Source organism: Dendrobates tinctorius, unplaced genomic scaffold (assembly GCF_039654945.1).
Source record: "Dendrobates tinctorius isolate UK_male_01 unplaced genomic scaffold, ASM3965494v1 ptg000086l, whole genome shotgun sequence".
Lineage (NCBI taxonomy): Eukaryota > Metazoa > Chordata > Amphibia > Anura > Dendrobatidae > Dendrobates > Dendrobates tinctorius.
The window spans coordinates 7768894-7785532 of NW_027361754.1; positions in this window are offsets into that span (position 1 = coordinate 7768894).

A 16639-nucleotide genomic window follows, 5' to 3' on the forward strand; every position below is an offset into this window, starting at 1 on the left:
TGAGCACAGCTTTTGGTCTTTTGCTAACCAAACATTTCAAGCTGTGGTACCATTGCGCCACCACTTCAAGAAGCTTACTGTATTCTGCTTGTTCACTTAACTGACCAATAAAACCTCTGCAGTAGTGAGCTCTCTCTAGTGGCGGCAACTCCTCATTAGGTAATATGAATCTTTTGTACAGAGCTCCAACTGCTATAAAGATATATTACTCTCCCTTCTTTTGAGAAGCACTCTGCGCGCATCTACTCCTCCTCCAAGTGGCCGTAATCTTACATCCTCCAGGTCCAGCAACCACCTTCTTAAACCACTTCACCACTTGGTACTTCATTTCCTTTCCATTAACCCCCCTATCGTTATGGGTGACTTCAACATCCCCATTGACACTTCCCACCCAGCTTTCTCTAACCTTCTATCTCTCACTTCCTCCTTCAGCCTTGCTCAATGTCCGCAACTACTCACAAAGATGATCACACACTGGACCTCATCTTCACCAGCCTCTGTTCTTTATCTAACCTCTCTAACTCACCTCTCCCTCTTTCTGACCACAAGCTACTTACATTCTTTTCCCTCTCCTCTCCAGGTCTACATCTCCACTACACAAACTTGCACACCATCGCAGAAATCGCAAACACCTCAACCTACATTTACTCTCTGAATTTTTGCTCCCCCTTACAGACATAAGTTACTTACACAATGCGGATGCCGCGTTATATAACACTACAACAGCGGTAGCTCTGAAACTGGTCGCCTCCCTCACACATGCCAAAGCTAGCACAATTAACAAGCAACCATGGCACACCAGGCTGACTAAAGATCTGAGGCGGGCTTCCAGGGTTGCTGAGCGGAGATGGAAAAGCTCTTATTCCAATGAGCACTTCATCACATTCAAACAGTCCCTTACTACTTTCAAGTCCACACTCACAACAGCAAAACAATCATACTTCTCATCTCTCATATCCTCCCTGTCTCACAACCCTAAACAGCTATTCAATACTTTCAATTCTCTCCTCCGTCTCCCAGTACCTCTTCCCTCTCCTCTCATTTCAGCTAAAGACTTTGCCTCATTTTTAAACCAGAAGATTGACAGCATCAGGCAAAGCTTTTTCCTAAAGTCCCCCCAAGCGCCCTCCTCATAATTACTCAGCCCTCCTCCTCCAAAACCAACATTTGGGAAGATTAACTTTCCTCTTTACTATCCAAATCACATCTCACCACCTGTGCACTTGATCCAATCCCTTCTCACCTTATACCAAACCTCAACAGTGTCTTCATCCCAACCCTAACCCATCTCTTCAACTATCACTAACAACTGGTGTCTTCCCCTCATTCTTCAAACATGCCTCAATCATACCCATCCTCAAAAATCTCTCTCTTGACCCATCCTCTTTGTCTAGCTATCTCCCCATATCACTTCTCACCTATGTCTCAAAACTACTGGAAAAACATATCCATTTTAAATTGCCTACGACCTGTCCTCCTGCTCCCTCTTTGACCACTTGCAATCTGGTTTACGACCGCATCATTCCACTGAAACTGCCCTAACTAAAGTCACAAATGACCTACTAGTTGCCAAATCCAAGCAACAATAATCTGCCCTCCTCCTCCTGGACCTGTCAGCTGCCTTCGGCACAGGCGACCATTCCCTCTTACTACAGATTCTCTCATCTATTAGGCTTCGCAGACTTGGCCCCATCTTGGATCTCTTCATACCTAACAGACCGGACATTCAGCATCTCCCACTTGTTGATTGCCATTGATTACATTTCTGTCGGTGTCCCCCAAGGATCAGTTCTAGGACCCCTACTCTTTTCCATCTACACCTTCGACATGGGACAGCTCATAGTCCCACGGCTTTCAGTATCAATTCTATGCTGATGATACACAGATCTACCTCTCTGGACCCGATATCACCTCCTTTCTAACCAGAATCCCACAATGTCCATCCGCTATTTCACCTTTCTTCTCTGCTAGATTTAAAAACAACCTGGATAAAACAGAATTCATAATCTTTCCCCCATCTCACTCAACCCCCCCCAACAGACCTATTCATCAAAGTCAATGGTTGTCCACTCTCCCCTGTCCTGCGAGCTCTCTGCCTCGGGGTAACCCTTGGCTTTGATCTCTCCTTCAAACCACACATCCAATCCCTTTCCACTTCCTGCCGATTCCAACACAAAAATATCTCCTGGATCAGCACATTCCTCAACCAAGAATCTGCAAAAACACTAGTGCATGCCCTCATCATTTTCCACCTTGACTACTACTTATGTCCTCCGAATTACCAACAATAACCCCATAAACAGCCCCACCTCCACATCTGTATCTTGGCCTCTCACAGTTCTCAACCTTTGAGACACAAAGACGGTAACACCTTTGATCTGTTTTTTGTCTGTTTTGGTTCAGTCTCCTAGCTAGATAACTCACCTCTTCCCCTCTCCGACCACAACATTCTCTCTTTCATGCACATAATTCCTCGCCCACCCCAGCACATTCCTACCTTGAACACATTCAGAAATCTACAAGCCGTTAACACTCATACACTTACGGACTCCATACACTCATTACTGTCCCCAATCACCTCTTTTTCCTGTCCTGATCAGGCTATAAATCACTACAATGACACTCTCAGAAGCACCCTAGACCAAGTAGCGCCTCTCACCCTCAGAACCCCCAAATAAACACCATAAAGAAAAGAGCATGCACATACAAGGGATCACCCAATAGTATCATAAAAATATATATGAACTTTATTATACGACAAAATTTCAAAACACTGCAAAGAACACTTTAAAAACATTTAAAATTTCAAACAAGCAATAATAGAAACTGGACCCATGATAAGGTCAAGCCTTTGCTGCTCCACAATAAATGCTCGCTCTAAATCAGAGGGACACTGTGAGTAGATAATAAATATTGAACATGCAGTAGACGAGGCTGAAAATTTCAAACTTTAAACAAGTCACAGAGTGAAAAAAATCCAATATAATGAATTACTAGATATACAATGCACGCATTAATGTTGGTATTGGAACCCTCCTTGAAAATTGCCACATATATAGCGCAGAAAAGCTCCCTTTATATTGCCCACTAAAGAGGACCTTGAATGCTGAGCCCAGAAAATTAGCTTAAATAGCAAAAAAATCCTAGCATTCACACTGAATCAAAGTGAATTATGATTCATGGATCAAAGAGAGGGGCCACTTCCAGGACCTCAAGATATCATTTAGCAGTCTAAAGCAGGGTTCCCCAACTCCAGTCCTCAAGGCACACCAACAGATCATGTTTTCAGGATTTCCTTTGTATTGCACAGGAGAAGCAATTATCACCTGAGCAATACTAAGAAAATCCTGAAAACATGATCTGTTGGTGGGCCTTGAGGACTGGAGTTGGGGAACCCTGGTCTAAAGCACCTCTGTCCCTCTCAAATGAGATGGGATAATATACGACCTGTATATTGAAGATTGGCTGGTTAAAGTGCCTGAAATAGGCCCAAGGGCATGATGGTAGAGGTGGAGCGCAGTGGAGAAAGCAAGGGCAGAAGTGAGACCGACGCGTATCGCCAGAAAGACTGGCTTCCTCAGGGGCAGTTAGTGCAGTGTGCCAAAAGAGCGTCTTAAATGCCTGTAAAATCATAGGCATCAGAGATCAGCTGGAGGCTCAGGGAGTCGGGGGGGGGGGGGGGGATGTGTCATCATGACCTCATTACCAGGAAGTTGAAAACAAGCGCAGCTGCGCAATGCTTAGAGAGAAGTCGCTGCCATGGTGTTTGCAGATGGCTGCGGTGTAATTAACTGCGCATGCGTGAATCCGAGCAAGTGCAGAAGAGCCTGGGGCAGAGAATAGGAGGAGAGCAAAATCTCCTTAGTGACATATAATGGAGTGCGCGTGTGTCCAAGCATGCGCAGTAGACCCTGAAGTGGAGGATTAGAGAAAGGAGGAAGCTCCTAACTAGCGTGTATCACAGAGCACTTGCAGATTAATGTAGGGGGCCACAATACATAGGAAAAAAGGGGGAAGGTATCGTTATAATAGTGTCCCAGTCAAAAACAGGGGAGGGAGAATTTTTATTACATCACCTAGCGGAGCATGAGAAGTATTCAACCTCAGATGGCAGATATTACAGCGCTTATAAAGAGAGAGTGCCCATTGCGGCAAATGTTCAAACCTGATGTAAATTATTGCAAGCATTTAAAATACTTAATTACCTCTAATAAGGACAAAGGTGCCCACATTATTTCCAAAAAATGGATTTGTTTATTTTGTCACATACAGGCCATTTTGCACAGAATATTTAAAAGAGGATCAAAACATTAGTATATCATAAATAGTTTATATAAAGGACATTTACAGGGGAATGAAAGTAAACTGCCCAGAATCCCCTAGTCACCAGGTTGGGTGGTACAGTGGGGAAAAAAAAGTATTTAGTCAGTCAGCAATAGTGCAAGTTCCACCACTTAAAAAGATGAGAGGCGTCTGTAATTTACATCATAGGTAGACCTCAACTATGGGAGACAAACTGAGAAAAAAAAAATCCAGAAAATCACATTGTCTGTTTTGTTTTCATTTTATTTGCATATTATGGTGGAAAATAAGTATTTGGTCAGAAACAAAATTTCATCTCAATACTTTGTGATATATCCTTTGTTGGCAATGACAGAGGTCAAACGTTTTCTGTAAGTCTTCACAAGGTTGCCACACACTGTTGTTGGTATGTTGGCCCATTCCTCCATGCAGATCTCCTCTAGAGCAGTGATGTTTTTGGCTTTTCGCTTGGCAACACGGACTTTCAACTCCCTCCAAAGGTTTTCTATAGGGTTGAGATCTGGAGACTGGCTAGGCCACTCCAGGACCTTGAAATGCTTCTTACGAAGCCACTCCTTCGTTGCCCTGGCGGTGTGCTTTGGATCATTGTCATGTTGAAAGACCCAGCCACGTTTCATCTTCAATGCCCTTGCTGATGGAAGGAAGTTTGCACTCAAAATCTCACGATACATGGCCCCATTCATTCTTTCATGTACCCGGATCAGTCGTCCTGGCCCCTTTGCAGAGAAACAGCCCCAAAGCATGATGTTTCCACCACCATGCTTTACAGTAGGTATGGTGTTTGATGGATGCAACTCAGTATTCTTTTTCCTCCAAACACGACAAGTTGTGTTTCTACCAAACAGTTCCAGTTTGGTTTCATCAGACCATAGGACATTCTCCCAAAACTCCTCTGGATCATCCAAATGCTCTCTAGCAAACTTCAGACGGGCCCGGACATGTACAGGCTTAAGCAGTGGGACACGTCTGGTACTGCAGGATCTGAGTCCATGGTGGCGTAGTGTGTTACTTATGGTAGGCCTTGTTACATTGGTCCCAGCTCTCTGCAGTTCATTCACTAGGTCCCCCCGCGTGGTTCTGGGATTTTTGCTCACCGTTCTTGTGATCATTCTGACCCCACGGGGTGGGATTTTGCGTGGAGCACCAGATCGAGGGAGATTATCAGTGGTCTTGTATGTCTTCCATTTTCTAATTATTGCTCCCACAGTTGATTTCTTCACTCCAAGCTGGTTGGCTATTGCAGATTCAGTCTTCCCAGCCTGGTGCAGGGCTACAATTTTGTTTCTGGTGTCCTTTGACAGCTCTTTGGTCTTCACCATAGTGGAGCTTGGAGTCAGACTGTTTGAGGGTGTGCACAGGTGTCTTTTTATACTGATAACAAGTTTAAACAGGTGCCATTACTACAGGTAATGAGTGGAGGAAAGAGGAGACTCTTAAAGAAGAAGTTACAGGTCTGTGAGAGCCAGAAATCTTGTTTGCTTGTTTCTGACCAAATACTTATTTTCCACCATAATATGCAAATAAAATGAAAAAAAAAACAATGTGATTTTCTGGATTTTTTTTTCTCAGTTTGTCTCCCATAGTTGAGGTCTACCTATGATGTAAATTACAGACGCCTCTCATCTTTTTAAGTGGTGGAACTTGCACTATTGCTGACTGACTAAATACTTTTTTTCCCCACTGTATATGATAAAAGTCCACACACCCTCACCATAGATAAAAAAAAGACAAAATACTATTGTCATTATGGGCATGCTATTTAAGCCAGGAATTATATAAGATGAGGTCAAGGGATCTCCATATAGATTGAGAAGAGTTACATTGCATAAATCTACACCCCCTCCTTCACATAAGTACTCACCATAAATAGAAAAAAGTGACGGAACACTATTGTCATTATTGGCATACTATTTAGGTCTCCCTCTCAGAACCCCCAAACTCAGAGTAAAACAGCCCTAGCTCACATCGCAAACTTGATTTCTCCAGCGATGCTCGATTTCTCCTGCACCTCGCCAAACATACCAAACTTCACTACCTTGATCTCCTCACTATCCAACCACCCAAAAATACTATTCAACAGCCTTTCACTCCCTCCTCAGTCCGAAAGCACAGACCTCTATCATAGACATCTGTGCTGATGATCTGGCCTCCCACTTTACAGACAAAATAAAAATATCTGTCAGGAAATCAGCTCCCAGCCACCAAGTGCCGTAACTCCCATCCCTCCCCACATCTCCTCTGGCTGACCCTCCACATTTGACTCAGATGAAGAAGTCTCCAGGATCCTCTCTTCTTCCCTATCTACTACATGCTCTACTGATCCCATTCCCTCAAATCTCTCTCCAGTTGTCACTACTCAGCTAACTAAAATCTTCAATCTCTCCCTCTCTGGTATTTTCCCCTCCTCCTTCAAACACTCTATTATTACTCCATTATTTAAGAAACTGTGAGACTGTGGATCTCCGGAAGTGAACCCTCAGGACCGCGATGACGAACCCCCCTCGGGCGAGCTGACCAGGTGGACCACCCCCTATACAGGGGGCATTAGGGGCAGACCCAAGGGAGACTATCGCCGCGGAAGCTGATACCTGGGAACAGCCGGGAGAGTATGCAGGCAGGAAAGTGCAGGAGACCAGATGGGAGATGGCGACGGCCACAGGGATGGCTGCAGACACTGCGGGCACGGTGGTGGACGGCAGTGGTGAATGGCAATGGCAGACAGCAGGAACCGGTACAGGACGAGAAACAGGAGCAGGAAAACGGAGGCAGGAACGGACTGGATCTAGGAGGGAACACAGGAAAGTCACAAACAGGGAAGTCAGCGGAGGCCACGGAGTGGTACACAGCGCAGAGCCAAGAGGAACGCAGGAGCGCGTGGACCCGATACCACAAATCCATGAACCAGAGTCACTAAGCTCCATGAGTCCAAAAGAGCCTCCATTTGGTTCCCGTTGACGAATACCTGTCACAGCTGGGGTTCGCTGCCCGCAGTGCCTGGGGTTGCGGTGCAGACTGGCTGGTCATGCATAGAGACTCTGCGCATAAATACACAGTCCATAGGTTCAGCCATCAGGGGGCAGCTGACAGCCACATGTCTGGGCCCTTGGCACCTCCAACACCTAATAACGGTGGCACGACTGGACTTCGGGACCAGTTTAGAAGAAATGGGACTTTTGTCACCCTAACTTCGGGGAACCCCTTCATTACGGGCTCGGTCCTGGTTGGCCCCAGCAGAGAGGACTCCCCATGATGAAGGCACGCCGCCGAAATGTGCGTAGGGGAAGTGGCACCATCGCATGGTTCCTGGTAAGACATGCTAACTATACGAGTGGCTATTTATAGTTAGTGGGTGCACAGTGGCTGATTATCTAATATATACTTACTTTGTAATGTCTTCCCATCCTGACACCCATAATGTGGTGGTGCACTTTCTTGCTGGGAAAACTCAGGGAACATGCCATCTTCAGTGCATAAAGAGGGCAACACATCATCATGTAGCAATTTCAGATATCCAGTGGCATTGAGGTTTCCATTGATGAAGAATGGCCCCACTATCTTTGCACCCACCCCATATACCACACCATACCATCAATTATAGGTGTCAGATCCGAGACTTTCTACATGAACAGTTTCCTGGAAAGTGGATTGTCGTCGTGGGCCAGTTGAATGGCCACCAAGGTCTCCCGATCTAACCCCCTAAGACTTTTATCTTTGGGGTCATCTTAAGGCAATTGTCTAATGTCTATGCTGTGAAGATGAAGATGGCTTTAAGGTGCAATGATACACTGCGCTGCTGTAGGTATAATTCAAGTAACTTTATTGGTACCTACGCGTTTCCTGAGCTGTCCCAGCTCACTTCATCAGGGCATCATACAGCAGCGCAGTGTATCATTGCACCTTAAAGCCATCTTCACTTACAAGTCTTTGGACCCTGTGCAGACTGCAGCAGCTGTTTCATGCATTTGTAGGTGTTGTGACCGAAGTTTCACAACCCTATCAGGTGAGTCTCTCCTTGCCTCACCATTACAATTGTGGTTTAAAGGTTTTACACAGTGAATGCGCCCTGTTTTGTTTCTTTTATGCTGTGAAGATATGAGATGTGCAGCATCTGAAACACCGGATACTGGAAGCCTGTGCTAGCATTTCTTCTGCGGTGTTGTAATCAGTGTATCAAGAGTGGGAGAAGAGGGTTGCATTGATAATCCAACACAATTGGCAGACCTTTGAACACATTTTATAAGTGGTCATAAACTTGTAAATAACTCATGAAATAATAAAGTTATCCCCCTCCCATATACTAATGTGCCACAAACAAGCAAACAGGAAGTTGATATCACCAACCATTCCCATTTTATTTAGGTGTATCCATATAAATGGTCCACCCTGTATATTACATAAATATACCATATATACACACAGCAGAAATATATACAACCAGGATGTAATTTAAGGGGTTAACGAGATTTTAAAACCCCTTACATTCCCTCTTTCTTTTAAGATGGTCGTCCCTGACCATGTGACGCTTGAAACTTTTAATATACACAAGTTATATTCCACACAGGGAGGAAAAATATACATATTTACATTTTGGCTCAATGTGAGCCGAGTCTATGAAACTTCAAAGGAAGGCGGCTCCCTTCCTTTAAACATGGTACTATGGTACCCATAGCCCTGCACCGCAGCTTCAGGACAATATTCTGCTTTCAGCAGAATGGGCGCAACAAAAAAAACTAAAAGAGTCCATGCTCTCAATGGGGATGCCTGGCTCTCAGGTAGACAATGTTAGTAATCAAGATATACTATAATTATTTACATATTGTCATGTCCGCCATGTCTGTCATGTCTGCCCTGTCTGTTTCCTCTCAAGAACTCCTGGAGCGATGTGCATGCGAATATCTTGTCTGCTATCCTGCGTGTTCCCTAGAGCAGTGTGCACACTAACCTCATGTCTGCTGAGCTGCAAGAAGCCTGCGTTTCTGCCTTGCCTTCTGTGATCTTCTCGTCATGTCTGAAACCTTGATCATGTCACGTTACCTAAGATCCTGCACTGTCTGTTTCTGCAATCATCTCGTCATTTCTGAAACTCTGATCATGTGACCTTTCCTAGGATCCTGCACTGTCTGGATCGGTGATAACCTCGTCATCTCTGGAGCATCTGAACTAGGAAGTTCTCCCCTGATCCTGACCTGGAAGAGGAGGTGCTATGCCCTATATCAGGCCGCCCCTTCGTATGCTCAGGGCCTGAGTATTGTGTTGTGTCCCTGCATGGCTGCTTGGTCTGTGGGGCGCTCCCTCTATTCTGTGCCCTTGCACTCAGCTTTGTAGTGCGTCTCTGCACACGCTCCGTGCTCGTATTCCGTCTCTGGTCTTGTGTCTTGTCTAGTGTTTGTCCTTCGTGCCATGTTTTGTCCCTGCTCTGCTTTGTCTTGTAGTCCTTGTTTGCTCTTATTCTGTTCCGTGTTTCTGTCCTCGTTTCATGTCTCGCTCTGCTTTGTGGCTTCAGGTACCCTGCCTCTGTCTCTGTCCCTGGCGTGTCCTTACACGTGCAGGCCTCCGTCTCTGTACCCTGCCCTGAAGTATCCTTACACGTGCAGGCCTCCGTTTCTGTACCCTGCCCTGACGTGTCTCCCTACACATGCAGGCCTCCGTCTCTGTCCCTGTCGTGTCTCTACACGTGCAGGCCTCCGCTCTGAACCTCTCCCTGGCGTGTCTCTACACATGCAGGCCTCGCTCTGTACCCTGTCTAGTCCCAAGGTCCTTCCTTGGCCCGGCTCTGGGCTTCGGCCTACGCTCCGCTGCTAGACTGTCCCTGGCGTGTCTCCACTCGTGCAGGCCTCCGCTCTGAACCTTTCCCTGGCGTGTCTTTACACGTGCAGGTCTCGCTCTGTACCTTGTTTAGTCCCAAGGCCCTGCCTGGGCCCGGCTCTGGGCTTCGGCCTACGCTCCACTACTAGACTGTCCCTATCCCTGGCATGCTCTCCACATGCGCAGGTCTCTGCCTCGTTCTTTGTCTTGTCCCTGTTGTTTTGTGCGCTCTTGCACATTTCGTACTAGGCTTTGCCATGCTGTCTCGCATGTGGCTCTGTCCTGTACCCTTTGCCTAGCCCTGCCTTGTGGCTCCGTGCCTCTGTGCACGTGCCTGGTCGCCTGTGCATGCCTGGTGTGCCTCAGCCGTGCCGCCTCTAGCCGTGCTCGCCTCTGTGCCCCAGCCATGCCCCATCCAGTGCTATAGTGGTCTGGCTGCGTGGCCCCGCAGCGGTACCGCCTATAGTCTTGCCCGCTTGCAACTGCCATCGTCGGTACCACCTGCCGGTGCTCCCAGCCGTGGTCTCTGTGCTTCCTTGCACTCACGCTGGTTCTCGCACTGTGCCTTTTCGTGCTACTCTTGCACAAAGCCTTTGTCTCTTTTGCTCTTCTCTGACCCCTAGTTTGCTCGCCGGATTCCATAACCTGCCGACCACTGCCAGAGGTCTGGACCTAGATGACTGCGGCCTGATGTCCGGAGCTGATGTCCGTAGCCAGATACCTGGACCCTGTCGGTTGATGCCAGCATTTGGATTCCGATGCCACCGTACTCTGTGCCTCTCCCTGGCATGCCCCTTGCCATGCGCAGGCTACCGTCCTGTGAACCTGACCCGTCCCTGGCATACCCCTTGGCATGCGCAGGTCTCTGTTCTGTAAACCTGATCCTGGCGTGTCCGTTGACACGCACCATGTCACTAACTCTATCTTGTTTCCTTGCATGGAACCCTGGCTGACTTCTGGATGTCCGGATCCTGCCGATCATCCTCTGAGCTACAGACCTGATGCCCTGGTTGATCGTGGACTGTTGTCCGGAGTCCGATGTCCGCGTACCATCTGCACGTTCCATGCTTGGACCTCGGCGTGCCATTGCACGCACCCTATTCCACGAACTCTGTGTGTTCACGTTTGCTCCTGTTGCACCCTGAAGAGTTCCTCAAGTCTTGGACCTCGGCGTGCTCTTGCACGCACCTTGCCTTATGTTTTGTGTGTCCACGTTTTGTACCTGAAGTCTTCCTTAATGAAGTTTCTATGAATTAATGACTCGTCTTGCCTTGTCTTGTTTCCCTGAGCCGGCCTTCTGGTCCAGCTGTCGTGGTGGCTCACCCCCTTGGTCTTGCCCCTGACACTCCCTGTATAAGGGGCGGTTCTCATTAGGTCAGCTTGCCCTAGGTGGGTGGGTGCCACAGCCCAGAGGGTCCACTCTTTCAAGAAAGAAATGACTCAGCGTAAGCTGACGCTCGTCACACATATGTACACTAATTTTTCCATGACCGGCTTTTGGCCACGCTATTCCCCCCCCCCTTCCTTTGAGGACGCAAAACAGTCCTCCATGAAATGTCCCTGTGCAACAAGCACAACAATGTACACAGATTAATTCAATGGCACACATCCCGTGCCGCTCTTCCAGTGGTTGGATCCCAGGCCCGGGTTCGGGCCGAAGACGACTCTGCAGCCGCAGAGGTCGTGGGTGGCCAAGATGCAGCAGCAGCAGAACCACAGGCAGGGGAGGGGAAAGTGCAGCGTACCGATGTTTCACGTCTTGGGCCCGGATTCCTTTTTGAGCTGTCATTTACGGTACACAAAGCTACTGCTACTGCATAGTAGCCTCGGGGGCAGTCCTCCTTATAAAAAGAGACCTGGTCCCCTTCACGTAAGGGTTTTCCGAATTTTACGGAGGCAGCATTGATGTACACGTTATCATTTGTGCCATCCTTCCGTATGAACCCAAATCCCCGGTCAACGTTGGTAAACATTACCTGACCGTAAGGCTGTGTTCACACGTTCAGGATTTTTCACGTTTTTTAGCATTTTTCCCCTGCAAAAACGCTTTAAAAACGCATACATTAAGCATCCTATCAGAATGAAATCCGCAATTTTTGTTCCCATGATGCATTTTTTCCGCAAAAAAACGCATTGCGGAAAAAACAGCATGTTCATTAATTTTGCAGAAAATCTGCAGATTTCATTGATGATCTGGAAAAAAAATGCGGAAAATCCGCAAAAAAATGCGCTAAAAAAGCAAAACAAAATGCGGATTTCCTGGGAAGGAGTCCGTTTTTTCTCAGGAAATTTCTGCATATGTGAGCACATAACCTAAGTGCGGCGCTCCGCTAAAGCGCCTTCTCCATATCACCACAGCTGGGCCCAGATCTCCTTTTCCCGCTGCTTTTTGCCCGCAATCACGTCCGTAATTCAGGCAGACTGCTCAGATGTAGGGAAAGGGCCCTTCTCAATGTGGTAGAAATGTGAGGTGCCCAGCGCTGGGTCTGCGCCGGACGTGAGACTGGCCTGACGTTCACGATGACCGGAGGAGTGATCCAGAGGCTCGGTCGCGGAGTCGGAAGGCCAGAGGATGGTCTGGCTAGGTGGAGTAGAAGGCCGCGGCGGGGGACAGGCTTTCAGGGTAAAAGGCTGCAATGGACTCACCACAGTAGATTTAGGTAGTCCTGCCGCTCCCGGCCCGCGTACGATGTATCCCTTCGCGGACACAGCAAGGCCCTCTGGCTCCCGATGATGTAGTTCCGGCCTGATCCTCTCTTCTGGTTCGGGCTCCTACGGGGCTGTCGCTGAATTTGGTCCCCGTCAATACTGCAATGCTGGGTCCGGGTACAAAGGTTCCAGCTCCCCAAGTCATTCTGGTCGTCATGGACGTCTCAGCTCCGTGTACCGTGGCTCCCGCCGAGGAGGTTCCTGCTCCGCTGGGCCTTGTCACTCCAGTTCTTCCGGATGGTGTACCGGCCCCGGCAGCCGCCAGGGTCCTTTGATCCCAGGTACGGGGTGCAGCTGCATCGCTTCTCTGTCGCCAGGGTCGGGCACGCTCCTCATTCTCATGCCACCATTTCCACTCGATGCGGCCTACTCCTCTGCAGTATAGTGTGCAAGAGTGTTGTATCGCTGCTGGTGCCGTTTTCCATAGTGGTGTCATGCAGCTGCACCCAATGTTTTTTTCTGGACCCCACCCGTACCAGGGCGGGGGGTCGACTCTTGCTGCTCCACCCATTTTCTGGCAAACTGTTTCAGGAAGTGTGGTGCGAAGGGCTTTCGAAACATCCTCCGGGGGCGGATGCAGGGACGTCTCCTGACAGGTCTTCGCTCCTTCTCAGTGCTGTCACGCCCACGAACGATGAAGTCACTTTGGTTGTCTTCTTTTTTGGTGCCATTTTCCACCATTTTCATGGCCGCCATCTTTATCAACACATTGTCACTCGTCAGTCCCAATCGTTTCAGACAAATCCAGGATTCCAGTCACATTGGCAAAATCCTCAATTCTTTCATCTTTTCTTGTCACATCACTTTCATCACTCGCAGCATTCCCGTGCTGCACGGTTTCGGCATCCTGCCGACTACGCCAAGTGTGAGGGAGGTATAGGGCGGTAGTCATGGCTGATAACATCTGCGCTAGCGCACCCTGCCCTCCCGTCACATACACGTACTTCCCCAGCGCCGTCAGGGTCCTCTGTCCATTTCTGGATTTCTTTACGGTCCGGTTTGATACAAAACGAGCCACAGTCCAATTCAACTTTTAAACTGGTAGCTTTACTGACTCTGGTACATAGCATGTTTGTATTCTTTCCAGCATCAAAATCAGGTTTCACAACGTGCAACTCCTCTTTCCTTGTACTAAGCTTGCTTCTGGGATGGAACGTACTCACTGTTCAGCCTTACTTCACGAGGTGACTCCCTCAGCCGTTTCGCCCCGATCCAGAGGTCATCAGCCCATGCAATAAGCTGCCACATATTGAGAGACCTACACGTATTGCTTAGTCTTTGCCGGAAACTGCAGTCCCACTAATACTGCACCGCTAGCACTGTTGCTGTTGAAATTCTGGCCATGAACACTAAATAGCTGGGCATTAATCTTCGGCAACGTTATATGACATGGTGTTGCCCGGGGCTAGTTAGCCCAAGTGAGCTGCACGGGCGCCCTGGCCCCAACTGACTTCTATAAGGAAGTCCTTCCTACCTTATCCACTGTGCCCCTCCTAACTTAACTATTTACACTACCACTCCTACCACTAAAATGTACGCCTATCTTGTTGCCAAACCTGGGTACTACACTCACCCTACCAGTACAATAACATTACATGAATATATTACATAAATATACAAGATATAAACACACAGCAGAAATATATACAACCAGGACATAACTTAAGGGGTTAACGAGACTTTACAACCCCTTACATTGTCACCAGTGATCACTGTATTACCTGTACACTGACAGTAAATACAGAGTTCCTGTGTACAATGGCACTTAGTATTGTGTTTTTTTTATTATTAATGATCAGTATTGTAGTATTCAGTAACTATGGTGGTAATATGTGATCTGGTTATGGTGTGGCGGTATTTATTCCTTGTATGTGGTATTATTCGGTCACTATGTGGTGGTAATATGTGGTCTGGTCATGGTGTGACGATATTTGTCCCTTGTATGTGGTATTAATGGTCAGTTAAAAAAAAAGTATGTGACTCATTCCCTTAAGGAAGAATACATAAAAATACAGTATATTTATTTTTAATAGTTTGGAGTAGAGTAGGGCCCAGCCAAAAGCGTCTACCATGTTATGGTGGCAGCTTAAAAATTATTTTGGCCAGAACAAAAGCTGCTGTGGTATGATGAGTCACCGAAGGAGGAAAAAACAAAATACCAGCTAAGTCCAGAAAAACCAGAGAGGTTGGCAGCTATCGGATTGCAGACCCCTGAACCTATCCACAACAACTAGCAGTAGCTGTGGGGGGTTCCTACGGTGCCCTAGACCCCTCGATCACAGCCGGAGAACTACATAGCCTAAAGACAGAAAGGGGAAAAACTAAACTGCCCCAGAGCAGACCCCAAAGCAAAAGGCAGCCCCCAACATATAATGACGGTGAAGCAAGATGAAAACACTAACACAGATAGAAAGATAGGTTGAGCAAATGATGGGGCCCAAGCTAACTACATAGGACAGGATAGGAAAGCTGCTGTCTGCCATCCGCAAAAATCCCTATCAAAATGAGCCAATCGACTGATAGGAAAAACAGGCCCTGAAGTCGCTAGGCTTCAAAAGACTATATCAGCACTCAGGTATATTCTGAAGACAGAGCAAAAGATCAACAGATCAGAGACAAAAATGGAATTCAGCTCACCCCCGGCCGGGGATGGCAGAACTCCCAAAAAACAAAGCAAAACAAAAACAAAACTGAAGAGTACAAAGCAGAGCAGAAAAACTTAGCTTTGAGATGCAGGAATCAGACTGGTCTCCAAGAATCCAGCAGGAAAATCACCAGCCAGGAAGAAGGGCGTCGGCAGCCTTATATCCAGTCCTCAATTCCAGCCACCCAGTCATCATCTAGCTGCCCATGTGTTTGGTAATCAGCCTCACTACCTTCCTTCACCAGAGGAGGGAGTTCATCAGACCTCAATGGTGAAGGGAAAAATGAACTCACAACACTGCTGGTTATGAGTGTGATCTGGTGTTAGACGGGAACTGTTAATATCTGATTGGTGAGGACGTGCTGGAGAAGTTTAGTTTTTCCATGAGTGGGTGGTGAGATGGTGGAGGTGGAGCTGGAGTGCAGCCTGGGTGGAGTATCAAGGGGGCTCAACAATTTTGCCAGTATGGGGCCCCGAAATTCTTAGTGGCAGCCCTGTCCACAACCTGTCTCCTGGTACTTAACCGCATTCAACCTCATATCTTCACAAAATCTCCTTCTCTACTCCCCTCTTATCTGCCCTTCCCACAATCACATACAAGATTTCCCCCCCCCTATTCTGGAACTCTCTTCCCCAACATATCAGACGCTTGCCTACTGTGGAATACTTCAGAAGGAACCTGAAGAACTACCTCTTTCAACAAGCCTACAACCTTCAGTAACCACCGATCCACCAAACCGCTGCACGACCAGTTCTACCCTCACCTACTTTATCCTCACCCATCCCTTGTAGATTGTGAGCCATCGCGGGCAGGGTCCTCTCTCCTCTTGTACCAATCAGTGACTTATTCTCTTCAAGATTATTGTACTTGTTTTTATTATGTTTTCCCCTTTCACATGTAATGGAATAAATGGTGCTATAATAATAAATAATAATTATTAAAAAATCATCATAACAGAAAAGGACACTCACTGTAGGGCTGCTTATACATGGGCACATCTGTAACTCCTTGTGCGTCAGATTATTCTTCAGGAATATAGATATTCTCCCCATTTACTGCTTTCAGGGAGGGTATTACACTGCTTCACAAAGGCTCCATATGGCTTTGTAGACCTTTAGTCCAATGTGTTGAGGAATTTTCTGCCTTCATGATTACTA